The sequence below is a fragment of the Rhinolophus sinicus genome, chromosome 17 (assembly GCF_057876585.1).
Source record: "Rhinolophus sinicus isolate RSI-liver-muscle chromosome 17, RSI-T2T, whole genome shotgun sequence".
Taxonomy (NCBI): Eukaryota; Metazoa; Chordata; class Mammalia; order Chiroptera; family Rhinolophidae; genus Rhinolophus; species Rhinolophus sinicus.
The window spans coordinates 22,575,228-22,599,650 of record NC_142517.1 but is presented as its reverse complement, the minus strand read 5'-3'; the positions used below and the strand labels follow the sequence as shown (position 1 = coordinate 22,599,650).

At 32.6% G+C, this 24,423-nt stretch overlaps 1 protein-coding gene across 39 annotated transcripts in view; it reads left to right on the top strand.

Annotated features, from left to right (window-relative positions):
* Positions 1 to 24,423, top strand: part of LOC109447544 (uncharacterized) — a 661,414-nt gene that overhangs the window by 343,142 nt on the left and 293,849 nt on the right. For 27 of the 39 annotated variants that reach the window (XR_012494213.2, XR_012494211.2, XM_088794093.1 and 24 more), the window contains one exon: positions 1,328 to 1,406. The exons of 7 other annotated variants lie outside the window; for them this stretch is intronic. The gene's annotated coding sequence lies outside the window, so the exon portion shown is untranslated. Of the gene's footprint in view, positions 1 to 1,327; positions 1,407 to 18,143; positions 18,599 to 19,376; positions 19,523 to 24,423 lie in introns of those variants that run through there. 5 more of the 39 variants (XR_016019671.1, XR_012494221.2, XR_016019670.1 and 2 more) reach the window with 4 other exon arrangements.

Below are 24,423 nucleotides of genomic sequence, written 5' to 3'. Positions count from 1 at the left end.
TTTCCCTGAAAATAAGACCTAGCAGACCATCAACCCTAATGCATATTTTGGAGCAAAAATTAATATAGGCCTGGTATTATATAATATTATATTACACTATATTATATTATAGTATATAAGACCCGGTATTATATTATGTTATATCATATTATATTTTATATTATATTGTATTATATTATATTATATTATATTATATTATATTATATTATATTAATTTACACCCAGTATTAGATTAGATTAGATTAGATTAATTTATACCCAGTATTATATTATATTATATTATATTATATTATATTATATTATATTACATTATATTATATTATATTATACCCGGTCTTATATTAAAATAAGACTGGGTCTTATATTAATTTTTGCTCCAAAAGACGCATTAGAGCTGATGGTTTGTCTAGGTCTTATTTTCAGGGAAATACGGTACTGCTCTCTTAATCTGGATTATTCTCCCTCTCTCTTTCCATGTTTTTACATGCTGATTTTTCATTTAGGTACAGTTCAAATAATACCTCAAGCATCAAATGATGCCTACCTTGGTCAACTTAAAAATAATTAAAAGACTTTTATGTTTGTAATTAATGTCATTGTTTCATATTTTACCACTAGTTGTAGTCATATGTGTCTTGCTTTCCTCATTGGATTATAAATCTCCCAAGTAATCCTTGTGGCCCTCTTAATCTAGTCCAGTAAAATACTTGCATACTGATTTGTTGAACTGACTTCAAATGAATCACCCCTGGTTTGTCCTTGTTGTTCTTATGGTTATTTGAGTTGTTTTGTTTTGTTTAGTTAGCCATGCAAACAGCATGCTCCTCCCAGGAATGATAATGTTACACTGTTCCTAAAATAAAACAGTTTTTATCAAACCCAGTATGCTAAGGCAGGAAACATAATCACATTATTTGTAATTTATTGTTGCTCCAGTAGTGATCTACAGATCAAAAGGTATCTCTTCTGACACTTCATTTCTGAAACTTAATGCTGTGGTTGTTTAATTGATCTAATGAGGACCTCTTAGCACCTCAAATAGGTGCTTTAAAAAACAACAACACCCAGCTATTAGCCTAGGGACAAAAGAATAAATGCTAATTTAACACTTTTTCAAGGTGATTCCACACATTTTGATGTCTTGACAGCATTCAATAAAAAAAATCTAGTGTTCTTAGAGACAATGTACTAATTTGCTGATTGTTTCTGGAGCTAAACCTGTTCATAAATTTTGAAAGTAGTTTAAAAATAATAGACCATTATTTGGAGAAATATTTGTACACATATTCATAAGTGCAATCTTTTGTAATATAAAAATGCTTTTCAGGACCTTGTTACTGCTTCTGAGATAAAGAAAACTCTTGATGTCAAGACTGAACACAGAGGAGAATGAAATACATAATATGGTAAGTGACTTGCAAATAGACCAGTGTGGCCAAATTTCTAAACTTGTGTAGTTATCATTTGTGAGTTGCATACATAGAAAGTGAATAATTAAGGTAGTCACTATTACAAGCAGTAGTGAAATGTGACCACAGTTGAGTCAAACTTTGTCCACTTCTATAAGATTATTTTGACAAACTTTGTGTAAAAGGACACTTGGTTATTACTCATGGCAGGTAATTTTAACTCTGGATTTTAATCAGGGAGAGTTCAAGATTGCTCATATGACTAGGACATACATATTTGTGCGCCTAGAGCAACAGAGTTTCTTAAAATGGCATTTGGGATTATAATAGTGGTTTATAAAATAGAAAGCAAAGACTTTACAGTTTCTTAAAATTTGATTTTTACTTTAAGTTATTCAAACTATTCAAAATAGACATGCAACAGTTAAGTATATCTGGATGCTCAAAGAGCTTTTTTTTGAAAACTAGTTTACAAAAACAAGTTAGTTTTACTTAGTTTATGAACACCTCCAGTATCTCGGGTTGTTTCCTTGCTGTGTTTTCCATAATGATATTAGAAATATATTGGGTAAGGTTCCTTCTCTCTTGTCCTATTCAGAAGACCCTCTGTAGGACTTCTCCAAGAATGAGTGAGAGACAGTTGAAAGAGCAAAGGAAATATAAGGGAAGAGGGTTCTAGAGTCATTTCTGGAGCACAGGTAGAGAGAGACATGCTGCTAGCTCTGTACTATGCCCATCCCTACCACCATCTCAACCCATCCAGTGCCCAAGCAAATGCTGCATGTTTACGGTGACATGGTGGCAAAAACTGTACTTTTCTTCTACTAGTAAAATTTCAGAAACCATTAGTAGGTCCCATTTTATTTAGTTAGGTCCTTTCTTTTAGATTAGAGCTCCTTAAATTGGGATCAAAGAGTAAGCATTTTGCAAGATAATCAGTGATCGCTCTGAAATTATATGCAATATATTGTGTGTATATTCCCTTTATTTGTGGAGATGATCAATGTATTTTATCCATTTTTCAAAGATCTTGATGACATGAAAAGTTTTCATCTAACATGTTTCAAATTTAGAACAGATGTCATTAAAATGAAAATTTTGAAGGAAGTGAAGAGGTTTTGTATATATATATTTTTATTAATATTCCAGGTGGTGTTGGCTGTAAAATTTGTACCCTCATGACTGCTTTTTAGTTATAAATGTTTTTAGGGAAATAAAAAGCGTTCAAAAGGGTTTTGTGGGTAATTTCCCTTTCATCATTCTTTAAAACTTGAACCAAATTTAAAGTTATTCTTCCAAATAAAAATATATAAAACTGTTTGTATTATAGTCACTTTACAAATCCTTACATAGACCTTATTTATCTTATGACTAAACGTATATTTTTGAAACACACCTGTGTTTTTTTCAATATTCTACTGATATTGGCCCCTGTTGTATGAATATTGATCTCTGTTGCCTCCAGATTTTATTTTATATTTGTTTGTTTGTTGTCGCTCACAGATATAGATAGAAAAACCAGTTCTGACCTAGTCGTAATTTTTCCTTATCTTAGCTGGAAACTCTGGAAATCATTCTGCCTCTTGCATGATATTTCTGTCCCTGCTAACGTGGACATTACCTCCCACCTCCATTTACACTCATGAGCATGCTTATTCTTTGGGATCCCAGCAGCCTATTTTATTTTCACTGAACTCTATTAACAAAAATTCTTGGTTAGCCTGTGTCTCTACCAATTGAGAACGAATTTTATTTTGTTTGTTTATGAACTCTATCAGCTATAAAGGAATAGTGCAGCTATTTTGGTAATTTCTTTGGTGGGGAGAGAAGGGAGGTTATCCTGGAAGATCCCAAGAAGGCTTCCCATGCCAGCCCACGTCCTCATTTGATGGTGAACATGTTCCCCACCTAGAAGATATCTGAAGCCTATTAGCTTTAGTCCTTGTGCCAGAAGAAGTTTTTGTAATATTTTTTCTTCGCTTAGTGAATCTCTTTTCCAGAAGACAAAGTTGAAATTTAATAAGATCAATGTAGAAGGCCAAATTTGCAGAGGCCAAATTTGCTCTTGAGTTATGGTGTTATTTCTCAGCCAGATGCTTGTCTCTTCTGCCCAGCTGCAAAATTTCTCCATACACAAAGGCTTCTTTAGTGCCAAAGGGGGATAAGCAAAATGGATGAAAATACAGCTGCTGTTGCATGGATGACCCCACTCACTGACGATTCCTTCAGCGAGTTTTCCTCAGAATTCTCAGAGGAATGCTTTGCCTAGCCACCTATCCCAACATCTAGGATTTACTTTTAAGATGGTTAGTTAATATTTCTTGAACATAAACTTTTGGCCAGAGAAACTGGAAATTTGAGTTTATTAAACTTTTACATACTTAACTATGGTCTACAGGGTATTTTAAACACAGCCATTTGGCCTCAGATCTACTTCCTTATACCCCAAAATATACAGTGTGAAATGTATGAGAAGTCATTGGATAAGGTGCCTTTTCTAAGTCCTCAGTATCTTATTTCTTCTAGATAATAGAGAAAAAATATACAGTATTCCCATGATTAAAAACACTGTTTGAGTTGTAACTTAGGTCCCTAAATACATATGGTAATGTATATAAATGTGTGAAAATCTAGCTTGGGAAAAAGATAAAACATTATGGAATACTTAAATGACTTATGAGATACCATACTGTGGAATATTAAATAACTTTTTGAAAACACTTTATTAGGATTGTACATTCTGACTTGGCAAAGCTTTGCATGATATATTATTTTGGGGGAAATAAAATAAATCGAATAATATAATATGTATAGTAAGATCTTTTATAGAAAAGAAAACTCTATAACTTGTAGCCACATTTTGTATATACAGAAATATAATTTTAATACATTTGTTTCACCAAAAAACAAGATGAATGAGTATCTATTTGTTTTTGGAGTGAAAATGTCTTGAAAACACACCTAGATTAGTAGTTATATCAGGGGAACAGAATGACAGAGAAAGGAAAGAAAGACCTTTTTATTTTATGTTTTATACACATATACTTCCGTATTATTATATTTTTTAGTCTTAAGAAGTTATGACTTTTATCATTTAAAGCAGTCAGCTGTGGTATTTATTGACCTACTGTTGAATTGTGTCCCTTGCAGAGCCTGATACTTGGTGGTATTTTGCTTAGCAGTATTTATTGAAAACGTCCAAACAATTTATTCAGTTGAAATAAATGAAATAATATTGGGATTGAGCACTGTTCTTAGCTTGCATAAAGCTTTATTTTGATAAGAATCTGTCATTTTCCTCTCCCTATTTCATAGTGGTTAGGGTGCCTCATTTTCTCTTCTACCTGCTGGTTAGGATTTCTGGAGACTTTACTTCCCATCTGTCTTCATCTAGTCAGTTTACCTTTTTACCACCAGAGGTGTTTTTGTAAACTTGCCAAAGTCTGACCTGAATGTCCCTGCCCTTACTCTGGACTTAAAGGAAGTGATCTGGACATACCATTGCTTCTTATTCCTTCTCCTGGCGTTCACCAGCTTTCTTCCACGTTAATCTAAGATACCCTCAGAAATTGATTTGCTTTTCATGCAAGACAATTTTAAAACATTAGTCTAACTCTTACTTACTGGCCCCATACCTTCCATTGGGGACTGAACTTGAAATAGTATCAATATTCGTATATAATTTATCTTTCAAAAAAGGAATATGTATATATATATATCTGTAAAAGTGGATGGCACATATGTTCCTAGGTACTCATGCAGTGATTTTTGAATACAATTTACCTACTGTGTGATCCTAAGCAAGTTGCTTAAATACCCCGAGTCTTAGCATTCCATACCTGTTAAAAGCAAGTATATAAAAGTACGCAATCCATAATACTGTTTTGAGGATTAAATGAATTATTATTGTATGCAAAATACTTAGAAAAGCATCTGGCACAAAAAAGCATGAAATAAATATAAACAATTTTGATTGTTTATAAAAATATACAAACCATAGTATTCCTTATTAGTGAATATTTTAAAAGAATAATTAGTAATAATAAATATACAATACATATTGGTGTACTTTGATTTGATGGGCTAATACAAATATCAGTAAATTCTTATAAAGGAAGTCTAAGATTTTCTGGGAAAGACGTTTTGATCATTAATAGCAGTTTGTGACAAGTATTTGAATAATAAAAAATAATAATAATAGAAGAAGCTCATTGTGATGCTTCCAAATGTACTATTTGTGTTTTAAATTATTACCTTTAATAACTTAAAGAAGTGGGAAATATAATCCTGAATCATAGTCGAATATATATTTTTTTCATCACAGATTTGAAAACAGTCACTAGCAGAGGAGACTATTAACAGTATAGGTATTGCCAACCTGGTGAATGAAGAAGTTGCATTTGTCTTGGAAAAAACAGTGATTTCCTTTTTTAAATTCCTCTCTGGAAGCCAATTTATGGATAAATAACCATGCAAAAAGGAGTGCCACATTGCTGATCCACTAATGAGAGAAAGAGGGGAGAGGGAGGGAGGAAAGGAGAGAGAAAGGAAGGAAAGATAGGAAGGATGGAGGGAGAAAGGGGAAGAGGGAAGGAGGGAAAGAAGGGAGGAATGAGGCAATGGAAGAAATTGGAGTATAAACAAAGGGCACTCAGAAAGTTTCCAGCTCAATACATCTCCTTCGTGTATTCCACAAATTAGATTTCAAGAACTCAGCTTCTCTCAGAAATTTAGGCTATTGGCCATTTACAATTTACTTTGAATTAATTTAATCAGATTATCAGATTAGGATTTTGCTTAGAGCCAGCCAAAATCAGCCAGCCTGAGGAAAGTGGAATTTTGATTGAAAAGTGGAACTGACAGGAAGTTTGATGATGAAGCACAAGGCTGGTGTTCAGTGAGGAGGGGATGTGGGCATGTGGTGGGTGAGGAGAACCTAGGACAGCCAGAGGGCAGCCTGAGGGCAGTGGATGCCTGAGGGCTTATTAAGAGAGTTTACCGAGAGGTGAGAAGTTTCCCAAGACAAACAGCATACTTTGCACTTTGGCTAAGGTCCCTAGCAGCAGTGCACATTCTTGTTATCTGCTCTCGTTACATTTAATCGCAGTGTTATTATTTGTGAGATTAAAGATACCACATTCTCTGAGAGGACAGCTAAAGGTTATGGGTTTATACCTGCATATCTGTTCAATTTTATGTCCCACTGGTTTTGCTTATAAACAAAAATGTATTATATTTTAGACCTTTACTCCAAAAGGCTAATGCAATATTAATCATGTTTTTAGCAGACTTGAGATTTTAACCCTAAAGCCTCATCAGCATTCCATATGTTATGTTTCACACTGGCCTTGAGAAGTATAGACTAGATACATCAGAACTGTAACAGGCTTTTCCTTCCCATTGTTGAGTATTTCAGACTTCTTCTAAAGGTTATAAATTTTAAATATAATATGTTTCATGGTGTGGGGAATGCTGTGGTGAAAGGTCGGGCCAGATGACAGAGCAAGCCTGTTTGCCATCAATGCCTTTTCCCTGAGATCTGCATTCCATTTCAGTAACTTTTATCTTTGTCTTCTAGTTTTAACAAAAACGTGATTAGAACCTAATAATGTGTTAGGGTATCAAATTCAGTTGATATTACCATGATTACTTTGTTTTAGATCCCCCCACCCCAAATTATAACTGTAAACATTTAAGAAGTTAAAAAGTCCATGAACCCAAAACAAGTGCTTTAGAAAGAAAGTAGGGAGACCATAATACAATTCACGGTGCTTACATTCAAGGTAAAGAAACTTGTATTATTTTCCTAGGGCTGCTATAATAAAGTATCACAATCTGGGTAGCTTTAACAGAAATGTATTCTCTCATAGTTCTGGAGATTAGAAATTTGTCTTCAAGGTGTCAGCAGGTCATGTCCCCTCTGAACACTCTGTCCCAGGCCTTCTTGTTATCTTTTGGTAGTTGGCAGCAATTCTTGGTGGGTCCTTAATTTATAAAGTCATCACTACATTTGCTGCCTCCATTGTCACATGACATTCTCCCTGTGAATTTGTGTTTTGATATGGCTGTGATCCCTTGGTGTGTATCTGTTGCTAAGTCTCGTCTCCTCTTCTTATACTGACACTAGTCATGCTGGATTAAGGAACCCCTATTCCAATATGACCCTATCTTAACTAATTACTTTTGCAATGACCCTATTTCCAAATTTGTCCACATTCATAAATACCAGGGGTTATGACTTGAGCATGTCTTCTTAGGAGACAATTCAACCCACTAAATTTCAACGTAAGAATAGACAAGATGACAAATATATACTTATACCATGATAAAGGAATAAATGTTCCAAATAAGAAAATCACTTAAATGGAGTATTAAACTATTCATTTATCATATTATTCTCAAGTCTGTAAAGGAGAGTATGAAATGACTCAAAATTATTTTCTGTTCTCCAGAATCTAGTTTCTTCTTGTATTTAAATTTCTATATATTCCACAGACTTCACATGGTTATGTTAAGTTAATCTATAAGCATCTATATTTTCTATGAAATTCAAGACTTCTGCTTTACTTAACATTAAATATTCTACTCAATTGAGTACTCAGTGTTCTCATTAAGTAGTGCTTACTCAATGCCAAAGACTGTGTAGGTTACTGAGAGTGGAAAGAAGGAAGCATAGTCCTTTGTTTTAAAGTCTTGGGAGATGGATAAAACCAAATTACAATAGATTTTTATGTTATTTAGAAGTGTGTATTGTATTATGGCAGGGCATAGAAAGAATGCTAAACTAGACTTTGGTCAGGAAAGTCTTCCTAAAAGAGTTGACACCCATGCTGTCTCCAAATAGAAGAGAGCCAAGCTAAGTGTCGGAAGGAAGGGTGTTACCACAAGTGTCCAGATTGGGGAGAGAAAACATGGCAATGAACCTAGTTCCTTGCACTGATGATATAATGTGGATAATTTACAAGAGATATTATTTGAGAGCAAAACAATGATTATACCACAAAGAACTCTTATAGAATAGATGTTCATTATATAATGAACACTCAATAAATATTACCTAAAACACAGTATAGGTAGGGATCAGAAGCATAAGCTCTGGTGTCAGATAAATTGGATTTAATCCGATTATTCTATTACTCGAATGATATTTAACCTCTCTAAACCTCAGTTGCTCATCCTACATAATGGAGATAATAACATGTTACAATCCTAGGGTTACCATAACAAATTACAAATTGGGTTACTTAAACATAACAGAAATGTATTCTCCTGCAGTTTTGATGGCCCAAAGTCAGAAATCAAAGGGTGAGCATCACTGGTTCCTTCTGGAAGGTTCTAGGGGTGAATATGTCCCATGACTTTCTATTGGCATCTCACTAGATGCCAGCATGTTTCCTTGTCTTGTAGATACATCACTCTAATTTCTGCCTCCATCGTCCCATAGCATTTTTCATGTGTGTCTCTGTGACAAAGTTTCCTCTTCTTATAAGGACACCAGTCACTGAATTTAGGGTCCATTCTAATTTGGTATGACCTCACCTAAACTTACATCTGCAAAGATCCTACTTAGAAATAAAACACATTCACAGGTACCAAGTGCACACGAATTTGGGGGAGACTGTTCAACTCAATGCAATAAAATGTGTTTCTTTGGGTTGGAGTGAGGATTAAAGGAGATAATTCATATTACTAATTTAGCAGAGTTGGTGCTCAATACATACATTTTAATTACTGCTGTTGCTCCTTCTTTAAGATCATTCTTTATTGGTTGACTTTGAATCATAATTATAAGATGCATATATCTATGAACTTGATTTTAAATGGAGAAATCAGAGTTTTATCTCAGAAAATATCTGCATCTGCAAACTTTTTGTTAGATTTTTCTAACTTATCATCAATCACGGTGCTCTAAACATTTTTTCCTATGGAAAAATAAATCAATGAAAGAATTTTCTTCTAGTAACTCTGACATGGCATCACAAATTTGTAAATAATTTAGTCATTTTTAGCAAGTATTGGAATAGAATATAATGTTATTGTTTTAAGTGGTCGTTCAGCATTGGGTTATGAAGACTGTAGCATAACAACTTTATTTCTCCGTATAGGAAAAAGAAGTATAATATTTTAGGGAAAATTTCCAAGTTCAAATACAGAGTTTGGGGTTTAGCTTGACTAAGAAAGGCCTCTATATTGAGTTATCTTTTAAAATTTGTTTTTATTTTTTCCAGCTTTATTGAGGTATGATTGATAAATTAAAACTTGTATGTATTTAAGTTATACATACATGGATTATAGATATAAGTATGTGTTGTATAATGATTATCACACTCAATGAAGCTAATTACCATTTTTATCACCTCACATAGTTACCTTTTTTTATGTGTATAGTAAGAACACTTAAGATCTACTACCCTAGCAAATTTCAAATAGAAAAATGTGCTAATATTAACTATAGTTACCATGCTATATGTTATATGTCTAGAACTTATTCATGTTATAACTGATATTTTATACCCTTTGAGAAATATCTCCCCATTTCCCCTACCCCCTAGCCTCTGGCAACCGCCATTCTACTCTCTGTTTTTCTAAGTTTGACTTTCAGATTCCACATATAAGTGAGATCACATAGTATTTGTCTTTCTGTGTCTGGTTTATTTTACTCAGCGTAGTATCCTCCAAATTCATACATACTGTCACAAACAGCAAGATTTCCTTTGTTTTTTTTGTTTTTTTTTAAGGCTGAATAATATTCCATTATATACAGGTATTTCTTTATCCATTCATCCATCAGTAGACACTTAATTTTGATTTAGCTCTTAGACAGCATGTCTTATGTAATTTTCTCAAGAATAATATAATCTTTTGATTTTTGATTATGTAAGATGTATTTTTGTTGCCTTTACACATATAAAGAACTTTGGCTAGGCTATCAGTTATAATACTTCCCATGTCCTGTAAAAGAAAAATAAACTGGCTTAAACAATCATAAAATTGACTGGTTCACATAGCTGAAAATGGATATAAGTAGGATAGGATTAAATCTGTGTTTTAACAATATCATCAAGGAGCTAGTTATCTTCTCTCCCTTCTTTGTCTTCTGTGATGTCAACTTTATCCCCAAAGCTTGGTTCTGTCACAGTTACAAAAAGGTAACTCCCAGATATACATGCCTCCTTTATACATGAGAGACTAGATCAGTGAAGGGCATGTGCTCCAGACCACCTGAAACCAATATCTGCATTTGGATAAATGCAGTTAATTGATTGGCTCATGGTTGGGGTTGTCCTAATTCTGTTGGCTTGCTGGGGATGTCTATGGTGGACCTAAATCCTTTTATTCAAAAACTAATTTATCCCAATGTTATAGATATTGTTAATTTTTCATATTATAGAAAAATAATGTGATCAGCCCATTTTTATTCCTATGTGGATACACACACACACACACACACACACACCATACGTTCCCTCCCACCCACACACACTTTTTCTATTTTGATAGTGGTAAGATGTGTCCTTTAAAATTGTAATTATATTTTTTCTTTACTAAAATGATCTAGGTCTGCGTCTTCCTCCATCAATTTTACCAAGTACACGGTCAATTATTTAATTTGGCATTAGGCTTGAGAAAGTCCTCTTCTATTCTATCTTTGATATCTTTGATTTTTTTCTATTTGTTCTGATACTTCAGAAACATTAATTATCCATGAATTATCTTTTCATTTCTAATTCTTTCTATTGATCAATTTCTCTGACATGATTTCTTTTTTTCTTTTTTCCTGAAACAAAACTCTCTTTGATCTGCTCACTTATGTCTTTTATTTATTTTTGGTGGTTGTTGGGAATCTTTCTTTGCTTACATTTTTGTATTCCATATTCTTCTACTTGTCCCAGTGTTTTACTTTTGACTCCAGTATGTGGCATGCAAAATGGTTGGTTGGCTATTAAACACAATATGGGCAGGTTAAAGGGAAAATAATAAATTTAATTTTAGAAATGGAGATGGTATGCCTATGAGCATTAAAAAAATGGGATCTAGAGCACCATAGAGGTGTCTGTGCTGAAGATTTGGAGGTTATCAATCTTTATCTGAGAGTCAGTTAGGTTTCTGAGTAGAGTGAGAATAGAAAAAAGAAGCTAAAGAGGGAATCTTGAGTCGCATTTACATTTAAAGATTGAAAACAAAATTAGATATATGAGCAGAAAAAAATGTAGGGGAAACAGTGTCATGAAAACCAAGGAGTAGTTTTATTACTTTAATACATATTTCTCATGAATTACTTTCTGTACATTACTTCCACACGTAAGAAAATATTACGTAATATGCCCTGAAGTGTTTAATCATTTTTTCTAATTAAAATATCTTTCTAGTGCATATTTTAATAAACTTAATCTCAGAACAATTTTATATTTACAGAATTATTACAAACGTGGTACGAAGATTTCCTGTATAACCCAAACCCAGTTCCTCATTATATTACTAAGATAGATTTGTCACAATTAATCAAACACAATCGATAACATTATTAGAAACTAAAATCTGTAATTTATTCAGATTTCCTTAGGTTTTCCCTAATGTCCCACCTTTTTTTTGTTGTTTTTCCAGGATCCCATTCAGGATACATTATATTAATGGTCATGTCTCTTTAGGCTATACTTGGTTGTGACAGTTTCTCAGAATTTCCTTGTTTCTAATGACCTTGACAGTTTTGAGGTTTACCGGTCAATTTTTTCCATAGATTCTCTCTCAAATGGATTTATCAGATGCTTTTCTTGTGTTTAAACTGGAGTAATGCATTTTTGGGAGGAAGACCAAAAAGATAAATTGCCATTCTCATCACATAATATCAAAGTTGAACACTGTCGAAATAACTTAACCACTGTTGATGTTATTTTTTATTTTTTTTTTAACCACTGTTGATATTAATCTTGATCACCTGGCTTGTGGAAGCGTTTGTTAGCTTTCTCCCCTCCAAATTTGTTCTTTTTTTTTTTCTTTCTATCTTTAATATTGTGCTCTTTGGAAGGAAGTCGCTATGCTTTGCCCACACTTCAGGTATAGACAGGTATGCTCTATTTCCTTCAGAATGGAATACATAGATTTGGAGTTACTTGGAATTCTTCTGCATGGGATATTTGTCTATTCTCTCCACATCACTTAAATCATTAATTGATGTCAGTATGTATTCATAGATATGAATTTTGTATTTTGGGTTGTAGTCTAAAATGACTTTATTAATTTTGTTCAAAATTTTCTAACTTTGTCCATTGGGACCTCTTTCAGTTGGCCTCTATATACCTTTGGTATATCTTTATCATTGTTTTTTTCAGTTTTGGGCACTTACTTAATTTTTGACATTATTAGATGCTCCAGGCCCATTTTGCCTATTTTCTGCCAAATCCTAGTATCAGACATTTCTCCAAAAGCCTTAGTTTCGTTTATTGGGTAACAGTGTTGCTACCCAAGATCTGGGTACTAGATGTGCTCATTATTAGTGCAGTCATTGTGTCTTAGGCCCTGTCCGCTGACAGAGCTAAAACATCCATGTATTTAGATCACCTTTTATTCTTTATTCATCAGCAATTTGCAGTTTTCCATGTATATGTCTTGTACATATTTTGTTAGTTTTATACCTAAGTATTTAGTCTTTGGATACTATGAGAAGTGGTATTTTTAAAATTTCAATTTCTAATTTTTTATTACTGATGAAGAGGAAAGCAATCGACTTTTTAAAAATGTTATAAAGTATATTTTACTAGCGATATTGGGATATAATTGCCATAACATTGTGTACATATAATGTGTTCAACAGGTTTATTTGACATATATTGCAATATGATTACCACTGTACAGTTGGCTAACACCTTCACTGCATCACATAACTACCATTTTGTGTGTGTGTGAGGCGAAAGCATTTAAGATCTACTCTCTTAGCAATTTTAATATGTATAATAGAGTAATGTTTGTTATAATCACTATGCTGTGCACTAGAACCCCAGGACTTAACTCATCTTCTAACAGGCACTGGCTTTTACACATTACATCCTGAAAGCTTTCTATAGTTGCTTTATTTTTTTTTTAACTCTTAGGGATTTTTCTATATAGACAATCCTATCATCTATAGATATAGAGAGTTTCAGTTATTATTTTCCAAAACTTATACTTCTTCTGTGTTTTCTGTGTCAATTAATATGACTATATGAGTTTCCTTCTTAAGTCTGTTGATAATGGGGTATTATTACAAGGATTGATTTTTTTTTTAATGTTGAACCAGGCTTGCGTATATAGGATAAATACCACTTAGGTACAGTGTATAATTGTTTTGATACATTGTTGAATTTGATATGTTAGTGTTTTATCAAAGTTTCTTTGTGTCAGTGTTTATGAGAGATGCAGGCCTATAATGTTATTTTCTTGTATCTAGTTTTGGCATTAGAGTAATACTGGCTTCATTGCATGAGTTCAGTAATGTTCCTCTGATTTTATTTTTTGGAAAAGATTGCATAGAATCAATACCAGTTCTTCCTTAAATGTTTGGTAGAAATCACCCATGACACCATTCCAGTCTGGTGATTTGTTTTGGGAAATGTTATTAATTATTAATTCAATTCATTGATAGATATAGAGCTATCCGCGTTATCTATTTCTTCTCCTTGTGTGTGTTTAGATTGTTCTTACTCCTTCAGAAACTATACCATATACTTAATAATATGTAAAATTACCTACAGATATTCCCACAAAAGCAGATTTATAGATTGAGAAAATGAAGCGAAGCAGGGAATGTTTTTTTTTTAAAAAAAAACACAGTGGGAATGTGGAGTTTCTGATACTTTAATCTGTTCGATAAGAATATGTTATCTTCTTTCCATTACTTAAATGCACTGTATTTTTGTTTGTTTGTTTGTATGTATGCTATGTGTCTTTGGGTATCTCCATTTGCTATTCTGAAGAGGACAAAAATTATTTGTTTTGACACTTAAATGTTGTATTATGTTTTGTTTTAAATGTTAGCATATGATCTTCCTGGAGAATATTTACTTAAACATTTAATATCATTTTGTTATAATAATTTGAGTGTTCTATGATCACATTCAATTTACATCAAACATTTATTTGAAACAGTTTCTCTATGTTTTATGAATATTCTTATTAGGAAACAGCTACTCAGAGTACTGTGTTATTAATGTATCTTGCTTAAAGTGAAACCTACTATAATGTAGTTTGCAATTTATTTTGAAGTAATAATGTGCTTTTGTGCACAATGATTATGTCTGGATTTTATTTTGAAATATTAGTATCAAGAGATATATAGTCTTTTTTGGTCTCAACTAGCATGAGAAATAATAAGGGAAATGTTTTTTGTTTTTTTAAATGGTATTAGGTTGGTGTACAAGTAATTGCGGTTTTCACAATTATTTTTAACCTTTTAAACCGCAATTACATTTGCACCAACCTAATAAAATAATCTTAATTTTACTTAAGCAATGACATAGTTAGGCACTTTAAGCAATGACATCATGAAGCTATCGAGTGACAAAAAAATGTCACTTTCCATGATGATGTCTTTCATAGTACCTTGTTTATTATAAGTGTCTGAATAGATGATAATTATCAATATTGTCATAACACCCTATCACATTTACAAAATCACTGGGCAATGTCACCTCAGCTTTCTGAAGCATTCAACAAACACAGTACCCATTCCTTTAGAACTGGCTGTTCAGCTTTCTGTTTGCTTACTAGACTATCTGAAACACAAAATCAGAGGCTGTATTGTTTTTTTCATTTTTTTGTTTTTGTTTTGTCTCACACAACACTTAGTCCAGCGCCCCACAGGAAGTCGGCATTAAACAGAATTTTTGAAATGATGGGTGGTGAATCAAAAGATGTTTGAATGCTTACATCCACGTGTCACTTGGTGGGAATTGTTGCTAGGTAAAACAATATCTCATTGTAATGGTCATTTCAATAACCTTTTCCTTACCTCTTCTGGTCAAGTGTATTAGTTACCTATTGGCTTCTTTCTTCTCCCTTTAGTAACTTTACTTGAAGATCTAACTGACTCTAACATATAGGTTGATGTACCATTTTTGCTAGGCACCTATGAATTCCATAATTCTTTTTTAAAATCTGTGCATATCAGTTGTGGGCATAGAATTTTCTTATGTACTACACAAGGACTTAAGCACAGTATTCTTGTTCAAAGTTTAAAAATAAGTATCATGGAAAAGTGGCAACTGTGTAACATTTGCCTTCATTCTTAGCACCATGTAAGGCTTTTATATAAAACTCTGGCATGCATGTTGTTTTTCCTCTTTTCTGGAAAATGTGAATATTGTAGACTTCCTTCATAAATTACATGCATTCTTGGAAAAAATCAAACACTGAGTATAGAAACAAATCGTGTTCCAAAATAAGACAGTTTTTCACTCCTTTGTACTTAAACGTTGTATTAGTTTGCTCAGGTTGCCATAACACATACCAGAGATTGGATGGCTTAAACAACAGAAATGCATTTTCTCACAATTCTGGCAGCTAGAAGTCCAAGATCAAGGGTTGGTTACTTCTGAACCTCTCTACTTGGCTACAGATGGATTTCTTTCCCTTGTCTTCACATGGTTTTCCTTCTTAGTGTATCTCTGTCCTAATCTCTTATTTTAAGGACACCAGTCATATTGGATTAGGGCTACACTGATGACCTCATTTAACTAAACTATCTCTTAAAAGTTTCTGTCTCCAAATAGGGTCACATATTGAGGCACTGGGAGTTAGGAATTCATCAGATGAATTTGGAGGGAGGGATTATAATTCAGTCCATACAGTCATGATATGAACTAAAAGACTATGCATGGTGTCTAAGGAGAAGAGAGGCATGCAGAATGCAGTGAAAGAGACGTAATTACTGACTTTAGCAGATTCTTCTTCAAGACAGTCGTTCTGTAGTTACCATGGATGTGTATGTAGCAGTGTGATTGTGGTTGATAATTTGCTTGGCAAATTGTAATAGACTGTTCAGAGAAATGTGATGAATACTTTCTTAGATTGAAAGTAAAGAACTCAAAGAAACCATTGCCCAGCACTTTATTTGATTCTGTAAGAATTTTGAATGTCAAACCATACTCTGCTAATAAGAAGCCAGGTCCAATGGGAATCTTTTGGTTTTATACATGTATTATTTTCAGAATAAGGATAGCAACTCACCTGTTACACAGTATTATCTTGACATGCATTTTTAATGAATTGGGTCTGTCAGTTTATGTGCACCCATAAAACCTAATAGTTTAAACTCTCTGTAACTATCTTTGCCACTTCCTATTTTAGGTAATAATATTTTATTATAAAATTACAATTTTTATAATTTAGAGCTCTAGTTTCTAAGATAAGAAAACAGACATTTGGAGGCAGGAATAAAAACAAAGTAAACTCTCTACTTAAAGCAGAAAAAACAACTTTCTGAAGAAATTCCTGGACATACTTCTACAGTATTTCAGAACCATTTCTTTTTTGTTCATCTAACTACAGTGTGAACCAAATTATTATTATTATTATTTTTTAAAAAAGTCTTATTGCCTATTTGCCTTAAATGAAGAGACATCGTTCTACCCCAATGCAACAACAGAAACTACAATTTGTAAATGAAAAGATGTTGTCTTCTCTCACCATCACCATCTTTGTCCATAATTAAGATTTTGGTCAGGGATGAGAACAACTTGATTATACTCCATGTTATCACAGCCCTCTCGACTTCTCTCTGTCTTCCACATGTTGAATGACTTAGTGATTTATTTTCTCCACATATGCGATGTTTGGCTCCTATACGGTGTGGGATAGATCTTAGTTATTGGATCTCCTCTCTTTCTTCCACATGTTGAATGACTTAGTGATTTATTTTCTCCACATATGCGATGTTTGGCTCCTATATGGTGTAGGATAGATCTTAGTTATTGGATCTCTTCTCCCTGCTACATCAAATAATTTTGATTATAACTTAAATTGTACTTCCCCTGACTAATTCCTTTTTAGTTTCCTTTTTACTATAGACTACTAATAGGCAAATTTCAATGTTTTACAATTAAAGATGTGATTTTTTTTTTAATACTTAAACTAGTAGCTAAAAGAGCTAGAAATTTAAGAAAGATAAATTGGACTACTTGGTTCTTCTTCATGTAAGGAAAACAAACTACTTATCTGCTTCGGTGTAGCTTCTGGACGCAACTTCCAGAGCGTTAAGCAATCAGTACTAACTCTTAGAATGATATGAGTCTCTCTGGTCCTGCAATGCCATGTTTCCATCTTTCTAGGGCTGAAGAAGTTTCAGTTGGGGTGAATAGATACCATCTTGGTTCTTAGTGGTGCGTGGTAGGGGCCTTGTTATTGCTACATGCAAGGTTATTTTAGTGTTAATTTGAGCATATCAGAAGAGTTTAGGTTAGAATTTCAAAGAAATGTATGAATCCTTGTTACCTTCAAATCTCAATTCTCCTCCATGATATAAAATACCATTCTTCTTTAAAAGAATTGTAAATTTATCCTAAATTACTAGATCTAAATGCTGAACAACAAACAATCCATATTTACTACAAGGAATAGGGTTAAAATTTATTCTCCAATGACAAATCGCAACCAGGAACAGACTTCAGCCAGGCAGCTAGCAGGGCTTGCCGGGTGAACTGCACAGGCCATGATGGGTGCAGAGCTCAGAGCCGGAAAGCAAACAGCTGCTGTAGCCTGATTTGAGTTAAAATAGTGTGAGTGTTTAGTCTGGCGCACGGCTTCAGGGGAGATTGGCAGCTGGGTCAAACAAAGTCCTTCCATTGGCTCTCTTCCCAGGCAGCTTCTGCTAGTATTTAGGTACTAGTGCAGTGTAGGGCCCTTTTCTCAGGCAAAACCTAACATCTGACCGCACCCTCTTTGCTTTTTCAAAAACAAAAACAACAAAAAACCCCAAAAAACCCCTTCTTTTTCCTTCTTTCGTTATGATAAATTCTCCAATAGACAACCTCTCCCACTAATTGTGTATTAGCAGTGTATTTTATCTTGAGAGCTGACGCACTGGGCTCTCAACGTGGTGTGGAAAGCTGCCTGTTACAGTGCTGGATTCATAAAAGGGCCTTTATGGTTTGTGAAAGAATATCTGTGTGCTTAGGCAGGAAACTTTTTGATCTGCAGAAAAGCCAGAAGACATCTAGGTAAGGCTACCTATCAAATCTACTTTTTTGGGAAAAAGTTGGGCAGTGAGAATGATTCCTCACAATCGATGTGAGTTTGGAGTGTGCATGTTCACTTTGGTAGAAGTTTAAAAGGTACTGACTATTGTTTGCTTATTTTTTATTCGTTTGTTTAAATCTTAAAAGAATACTGTAGTCTGCATTTTTACGATTTTGTTTTCTGCTCTTGGACAGATTATAGTGGATATAGAGTTTTATTATATAGCAAAATCTTTGTAAACTGTCACAGAAAGAAAGTGTATTTAAAAGGGAAATTGACAAGATTTAAAGAGTAATTGTACAATCATTTGAGGACAGAGGAACACTGCATTAGACTAACAAGTGTTTAATTACCAAAAAAAAAAGTTTAATGTTGCTTTGGAAGGAATATTAAGTAAGTTGTCTTTGTCTCTTACTTTTTAATTTTAGTCACTGATTTAGCCTGTTGGGTCACATTTTTTGTTAGTGCTGAAGGCTGCCATGAATCCCTAATGAGGCCCCTTTGCACATGATTTTGGCACTTGGCCAAAATCAACTTCCCAGCGGCAAGCTTTCTCTAAAGAACCTGGAGCAATTTTTTTTTTTTTTGATTAGAAATCATGTCTGAAAACTGCCACAACCAGTTGTGTAGGCATGTCAGAATGACTTTATACAGTAAATATGAAACAAGCATTTAAAAAAATTTTCCTCATATCGTAGATTTTATCATTATGAATTCCTGCTTGTGGTCACTTAAAATACGTCAGAACAAGAACAATCTTAAAGAAGAAGATTTACTGATTTTTTTGTTTTTCTCAGCAGAACAGAGTAGGGCTGATCATCTCATTAAGACGTATACAGTACGAAAATGTTATTCAAAACACTTCAGGATAAATAACTGATGAATTCTTAAAACTATAAATCTCTGTAAGTAATACTCAGTGAACAGTAAGTAAAGAAGTTTTCTAGAAGTTTTGTTCTGAGCACAATTAAATTTAACATTTTTTAATTGAGATTTTTGTATATTTTAAATATCATGGTGTTTGGGATCCTAAAAATGTTAACATTTATCATGTAATTATAATAATTTATTAACACCTTGATATTATTTCTAACAAATGTTTTAATAGAAATGTTTGGTATATAAACATGACTGAATAACTTTAAATCATTGTATTTAATTGCTGTTTTACCATAAAAGGTAATTTTTCATGAAAGAAATTCTGAAGCTCAAAGGCACTTATACAGTTTTCAGAGCTATTAATTTTACTCTAACTGCATTTTGTCATGTAAGCCGATACGTTCTTTTATACTCCAGTATTTTAAGAGTTAAATTCACAAGTTGCTATGAAATACTATAGTAATCAGATGTTAGCAACCTCAGAATTTATATAGTCATTTTCAGCAGTATCTTTACACATTAAAAACAGATACATTGCATAGTATACAAGAGCAGAAAAGAAGGATCGTAGTTGCTGTGTTTTATTTTTTTAAAAGAAATCTTATTATCACTATTCTAAATACTATTTTGCCTTATATTTTAATCTACAGTAATCTGGACTGAAACTTTATTTTTTTACTTTAAAATAAACATATTTCTCTGTAAAATTTTGAGAATATGATTTATTCTCTTTTAAAGAAACCTGATTTAGAGCTTAATAGGTATGTTTTTCATGTATTTATCACTATACTTATTTTCCCTTTATTATTACAGTGTAAAATGTTGCTAATTTGGAGGAAAAGTGAAAATGAACTTGAAAATGCATTTTCATTTCCTTCAGATCAATTTAGGTGTATATATGTAATTTATGGGTATATGAAATATTTTTTACTATTGCTGTGGACTGAATTATGACACTATATATAACTTGCTATGAGTTGTGTAGAGACATGGACTGTTTGAAATGATCATATCAGTCAACATTAAAATACATAGATGTTATAAATTGGAAAAGAGCAAATACATATCTGCTTTTACCAAAATTTACCTGGATAAGTTCGGTACATCCATGTGAGTTCACTGTTGAACTCTCATTTAATGTAATCTTTGGTATTTTAACAGAGGAGTTAATATGTAAGGTAGATAGTTCATGATTTGTATAAAAATTGAACATTTTATCATTTACTGTTATCGAACAGGTGCAGGAAAAATAAGATAGCTTGTGTTATTCAGCATGATTCTTGCTTAAAAAGCTATTTTTGAATTCTGGTTTTATTTTAATCTTAGCTCCCATACACATAATGGTGTCTTCTGTTTTCATTTTTTGATTATTTTTAGTCAGTTATTTTACTTATTTGAAATTGGCAGAATATTTCTCTAAAATACTGAGAGATGTCTTTACTGAACATTTTAGGTTTCTTTTGCTTTTTTTGTTAATTAGAGGCCTTAGCAAAGTAAATGACATAAAATATAGAACTTTTGGAGTATACAGATATGTCAGTTTGCGACTTCAGAAGAAACTTATTGTTCGCGATTACTGACAAATATTTCTGAGTTGAGGTAGAAACAAGTAAGTATTGAAAAAAAGTTACTTGACGCTCTTTACTGAAAAAGCTAAGAAATTTACTTTGTTTTGCTATACCTATGAATTTCAACTGAATATTTCAATGGTTTAGGCTTTTTGGCAAGCTTATTAGCTAATTTTCCTTGGAACCATAAATGCAAAACATTGATTATATTTTCTTCATTGAGCTGACATTTTTAAAACAATATTCTGAATACAATTACTTTAAAAAGAAAACTATTTCAATGTGTTTGTTAGATTTATTCTATTTGTGAAGAACAGCTTGATGAATTTGCTTCATTCATTATTTTTCCCCATCCTTTTGTAAACATTAAAACCTATTCCACTTTACAGTGTGGAAACTTCTTCACTCTTCAGAAAAAGTGAAATTCATTTATAGCTGTCAATTTAGATTATGGGCCTTTACCATTTTAAATGTGACAGGTTTTTGTTTGTTTCAATTATGCAACAGGAACATAAAATGCTTGTTTTCCCCTAAGTAAAAGAGATAGTAAGTAAAATAATTAAGTATTGACTTTAATTATGTATTGATAAGAAAGTTTTATAACTACAGTTTTTTCTCCACAATTTTTAAAATGTAAGAAATGTTTACAACGGGGCATTTTTGATCATCATTTCATCATTTAAATAAAATGCATTGTTCTAAATGGTCTAAATTCCAGCAGTGAGATAAATGTATGACTACATTAGATTGAACATAATTACTAAATTTTGGCACAACTTCAGTGACCTCTGCCGTAAAAGATTAGCATATGTGGGATGATCGTGGATTTGCAGTAACAGAAGTAGATAAGTGAAGCACGTGAGACACCAACCTTTGTTGTTTTGGAGAGAAAATACATGCTAAAATAAAAGGAGATACTTTTCATGTAAACTGCTGACAATAATATTTTGTTGTTTCATTAGTACAACAAATCTTGAACATTAAAATAATTTAATTATAATCTGTATTGCATTTGTAAGACTTTTCCTGTAGAATTAACTGTAGTATTTTATTCTTTTATGAGATAAACAACTGTCATATTTCCAAGCACTCAACATGTAACTATAAATTAGATAACCAAGTAATTTTTTAAAATGTTATGCTTTGATTTAAATGTAATTAATATTGAATTAAAAATAACATTCTCTGATTTTAAGTCATTTTCGTATAAAAGAACATCTGATTTTCACTTTGCAATTCTTTTACTTAATATTGGTTTAATTTTAAAATTATCATAAAGCAAATTTTGCTATTTGATATAGTTTTTAAGCATGGTAGGGTTTATTTTGTAAGCAACCTAACCTAATATATATTTAAACAATGGTGACTTATGTCTAGCTGTATATTGTCTCAAAGTCAAGATCAGCATAAGATCTTCTTTGGGGAGGCCCTTTAAAAGCAAAACTCTGAGTTTCCTCTTGTTTATATGTTCAGGTATGTTCAGGCAGACCTGAGTATCTGCCTATCTCCTGAGATGACTGACGGTCTTGTGAGCATGAAGATGGAAAATGTAGTAGTAGACTCCAAGTTTATTCTTTTTCCATATTATTCTGAATAAACAAAAATTTTGAGTTTCATATTGAAAGCTTGTCTATATATGAATCAGTATAAATGATTACTTCAAATTTGATGATTTGGATAATTTCAAGCACTGAATATTTAGCGTAAGTTAGTGGTCATTTACATGTTTGTGTAGTGATTATAAATATTTATTATTGGTTTTAAAGATTTACTAGTTTAAAGAAAATCTGGACTGCCATCATTTGCTTAAAAAATTATTAATATTTACTAGTTTTATAACTGCCTCCATTTTGCTATTATTGAAATGTTACGTTAGTGATTATAAATATTTGATTATTATTGATTTTAAGGTTTACTAGTTTAGAGAAAATCTAGAATGCCATCATTTGCTTAAGAAACTATTAATATTTACTAATTTTATAACTGCCTCCATTTTGCTATTATTGAAATGTTACGTTATAGCTCTCTTCAAAAATACCATGAGATTAAGCAGTGCCTTAGTTTCCATTTCTCCCATTAACATAAGAGGTCAACATGTGTAGGGTGGGATGTGGGGCCTGAAAATATTTCAGGTTTTTTTTCTTTCTCGTCTGTGATTATCAACTACTATTTGCAGAAATTTTTGAAAGAAGTGGTTGTATTTTTTGAATGTTTATATAAATGTGAGGATATGCATGGGCTTTCTGTGGACTTCAGTTAAAAAACTAAAATAGAAAATAAGATTGAGATTAATGACATGGTGCATTTTTATAGCAACTAATTACAACTTGCTATTCATACATAAACAACAGTCTGGAAAGATAGACAGTGTGCTCTGAGAGCAGCCTTCATTTACTCTTCACTTAAGAACTGCTGAGAAAGTGGTGGCAAAAGGGTGATTTGGGGCCAACCTGTATGATCCATGGTGTGGTAGGCCCATGCCATTGTTTCCCACATTTAAATCTTCTAGTCTTGCTTCAGAGCCCCATATCTAATCTTAGAAATTTTTATAGAGAGATGGATTGCAGCAGAATAAACTCATTCTTGTTGTTCACTGGAGGGTCTGTGATTTGAGTTTCTCTGGCAGAGGCAGTGTTATTCTCTGTTTAGTGATTTTTTTTTTTTTTTTTTTTAAATCATGGTTTGGGTAGGTCAGCTCAATCAGGTGGCCAAATCAGTTTAATAACCAAGCTAACTCAGCCTTAGCAAGGATAATTAGTTTTCATTCTTCCCTAAACCTGGCCACTTTCCTGAAGAATGCAGACAGTTGGGCATGAAAGGTTAAGAAGATAAAACTGTACAACATGTGCATTCTACTTGAGTTAATAAACTGTATTTTAGGTTGAAAATAGTATAAATCAATATACGTTGTGTTTGCCAAATATTTAAACAATGAAAGAAGCAATTGTCCTGAAATTAAACTTGTGGAATTAACTTTATTATAATTCTGTTTGACATGTCATCTGCAAATTACTTTTTAAAAGCATTCCTTTTAACATTTTTGTATTACATCCTTCATGAGGCATAATGACTTAGACGTGAATTTTCTTCTAGTGGTGCAATTTTTGAAAATTATAGGTATATTGCCATGGCTTGTTCTGTGGTATTCTAACCTGATCACATGTTCTTTCCTCTGCATTTCTAGGGCCCCATTCATAAATATTCTCTGGAGAGATTTGTGTGTGTGTGTGTGTGTGTGTGTGTGTGTGTGAAGCCAATTTTAGATACATTCGGGTAGCTCTTCATTAGAAAATGTTGATGTACAGAAAATTCATACTCAACTGTTATTTAGCTATTTGTGAAACTTCTTCGATAGTTAG